Source organism: Octopus bimaculoides, chromosome 7 (genome assembly GCF_001194135.2).
Source record: "Octopus bimaculoides isolate UCB-OBI-ISO-001 chromosome 7, ASM119413v2, whole genome shotgun sequence".
Lineage (NCBI taxonomy): Eukaryota > Metazoa > Mollusca > Cephalopoda > Octopoda > Octopodidae > Octopus > Octopus bimaculoides.
In genome coordinates this window covers 11,156,474-11,160,147 of record NC_068987.1, presented here as the reverse complement: position 1 = coordinate 11,160,147, position 3,674 = coordinate 11,156,474, and the positions used below count along the sequence as shown (strand labels likewise).

At 38.7% G+C, this 3,674-nt stretch overlaps 1 protein-coding gene across 17 annotated transcripts in view; it reads right to left on the bottom strand.

Annotated features, from left to right (window-relative positions):
• LOC106882391 (trithorax group protein osa) overlaps nt 1–3,674 on the bottom strand; it is a 656,478-nt gene that overhangs the window by 351,010 nt on the left and 301,794 nt on the right. The window lies entirely within an intron of this gene.

Sequence of the window (3,674 nt, the reverse complement as noted above, 5' to 3'; positions counted from 1 at the left end):
TATATATATATATATCATTATCATCATCATTATTATTTAACGTCCACTTTTCATGTTGGCATGGGTTAGACAGATTGACTGGAACTGGTAAGCTGGAGCGCTGCACTGGGATTCCCGTTTGATTTGGTATGGTTTCTATGGCCGAATGCCCTTCCTAACGCCAACCACTCCATAGTGTGTAATGGGTACTTTTTACGTGCCACTGGCATGAGTGCCATTTACGTGACACTGGCAATGGCCTTCACTATGGTTTCACTTGGTTTGATGAGTCTTCTCAAGCACAGCATATCACCAAATGTCTTGGTCACTTGTCATCGATTCCATGAGGTGATGTGTGTGTGTGTGTGTGTGTTTAAGTTCTGAGTTCAAATTCCACTGAGGTTGATTTTGCCTTTTTTTCTTTTTTTTTTTTGTACCAGTTGAGTGCTGGGGATCAATGAAATAAGTACCAGTGGAGCACTGGGGCCAATGTTATTGACTAGTCCCCTCCACCATATGTATATATGTTGATAGAAAGACATGTATGTAAACACACACACACACACCATGACCACCACCCCAACTCCTGCCAACACAAAATTGCTGGCCTTGTGCCAAAATTTGAAATTAATATTTGTAATGACGATGATGATGATGATGTGGGTGATGATGGCTGCTGCCACCTCCACTGCTGCTGCCGCTGCCATTTTGACAATAGCATTATCCTTGCATATTTTTGCCATAGCAGTGAACTTGTATATTAAATCTAGGTATGAGCAAAATATAAACAGAATGAAAGGAATCTAGTTCAAGCAGATGGATATTTAAAGAAATTTCGGCATACACAGGGTTCTGGCTGCTTCCAGCTACATACAGACGAAGATGAAGATGCCATTTGGAGGCATTTGGACAGAAATGGTAAATTGGATGATTGAATGGTATTAACTTTTGCTTCCTTTTCCTTTTTTGCATATTTTAAGCATTTCTTTCATTGTTGTTCTTCAGAAATAAGGACAACAGCATCTTAAATACCTAACAAGCTCCTTTGGAATAGAAATATATAAGCAGAGTCGTGGAAGAGGAAGACGTGGTCGAAATATCATTATAAATGAGCTGTTAAAATTTTAACAAAGACTGGAAAGGCTCTGATAGTGCAAGCACGAAGAAGGAAATAGCTTTGAACATTATGTTCAATTATATATCTATCAATTTGGTTTGTTTAAGTCTGCACACTGACACATTTTCAGAGATGAAGCAGGTGTTTTACAGCTGGATTCTTCTCTTAATCATTGTGAACCAACTTTGTTGTAACTAAGAAGTCTGTAGCAGCTTGTATATTTGCTTAGCAGCTCGATAAATTTATGAACACACTTTAGATAAATAGCTTATTAGTTTAACCACTTTACTACGGAAAGTAGAATTCACATGTTTCACATCTACTCCTCCATATTTTCTTTTCGTTTGTTACTCTTGGAATGGAAAAACGGTGCCCATAATCTTCCCGAGCAGTCTCAGACCTAACAGGGAGATTTTGGTAATTTATTGGAGCTGATTTTGCGGACTAGTGTACAGAAAGGAAAACGAGTTGTATGGGTGTAAGTTTAAATGGAATTGGCAAAGATTCACCATGTTAAAGAGAGCAGAAGCTATTTTAGAAACGGTACAAGAGAGAGCCAAAGTGCAATCAATGGATACTGTTTGAAAAGTGTAAATAAATGTAGATCTAGCAGTAAATGAATATTATCTGAAATTATTTCTATAGAAGTGTCACCATTGTTGTCAGCATCAGTTTGATATTCTCCTTTGATGGCATAGGTTGGACAGTTTAAAAAGATCCATCATCCTTATCATTGTTTAATGTCTTCCTTCCATGCTGGCATGGGTTGGACGGTTTGACAAGGAGCTGGTCAGGCAGATGACTGCACCGTACTTCTGTGTCTGTTTTGACACAGTTTTTACGGCTGGATGCCCTTCCTGTCACCAACCACACAGCACAGTGGGTCGAGTGCTTTTTACATGGCACCAGCACAACTGAGGTCAGTTTTTGGCATGGTTTTTACAGCTGGATGCCCTAACAAAAGCCAACCACTTCACAGTGTAGACTGGATGCTTTTTAAGTGACACCAGCACAGGCAAGATCATCAAGTAACTTGCAAGACAAAGAATGTTTGAGAGGGGGGGGGGTCTCGTATCGTGTTTTGTGGTCTCTTCAAATGTTTGCCCCAGTATATAGACTAAGTTCTACTGGTGTTCTTACTTATATTACCAAACTTCTTCCCAGCTCTCCTGTACACAAGAGAGAGGACCATGTCATACTCCAAAGCCTCAGTTTTTGGCAGGTTTTCTCTGGCTCGTCGCCCTTCCTAACGCCAACCATTTTACAGCATATTTTAGAATGAGATGCATTTGTGTTTTCTAAGAGATCAATGAACTGCATTTCAAACCTTCAGTACTTTTGTGACTCTTTGTAAAATAGTTTTGGCTTTCTGAAGAAAAAAAGGTTGCAACAGAAAATGATTAGGAGTGGCTGTGTGGTAAGTAGCTTGATTATCAACCACATGGTTCTGGGTTCAGTCCCATTGCGTGGCACCTTGGGCAAGTGTCTTCTACTATAGCCTCGGGCTTGTGAGTGGATTTGGTAGACGGAAACTGAAAGAAGCCCATCATATGTATATGTTTGTGTGTCTGTGTTTGTCCCCTCAACATCGCTTGACAACCGATGCTGGTGTATTTACATCCCCATAACTTAGCAGTTCAGCAAAAGGAAACCAATAGAATAAGTACTGGGCTTACAAAGATTAAGTCCTGGGGTCGATTTGCTTGGCTAAAGACAGTGCTCCAGCATGGCTGCAGTCAAACGATTGAAACGAGTAAAAGGAATACACAGGTGCAGGCATGGCTGTGTGGTAAGAAGTTTGCTTCCCAACCACATGGTTCAAGGTTCAGTCCCACTACATGGCACTTTGGGCAAGTGTCTTTTACTATAGCCTCGGACCAACCAAAGCCTTTTGCGTAGATCTGGTAGACAGAAACTGAGAGAGGCCCATTGTATATATATGTATATATGTATATATAAAAAAAGATATCTCAGGATTTGTAATCTCACATGCTATCTTAAACGAATGTTATAATAAAGATTATTCATTTCACCCTTTGGCATTCGGATTATTCCTTCTAAAGCATTATTTATTCACATGGCTCTGAATTAATCCTGCATCATCTTGTAGATTCAAGATTTTGATAGTGAGATTGTTCAGTTTTAGAACGACATTGTAGGGTCAGTGTGAGAGGTTGGATCCATCTAGTTTGAACATTAAAACAGGTAAAAATATTCGGGCTGGATACGTTTGGTTTCAATTTTGAAGGGTTAAAGGAAAGGAATTATTATGGTAAATTACAACTTAATTCTAATGTTACTTCACTATTTCTAAGGAATATATGCCAAAGATAACCCAAATATTTTTTTTTTTTTTTGAGAAATGTATGGCTACAAAGATTTACTTAAAAAAAAAAATGGCAAATAGATACTGGAATGAAAGCAGCTTGGGAAATGAGTATTTTTAAAGTTGAAACATGTTTTACAGCTAGATGGAAACCATTTCTGACATGAATTAATATAAAATGGGAAATTTTCTGGGATCTACAACTGAGGCAAGTTTGAGTAATGTTTATTTTTATTTTCTCCCTACTCCCTG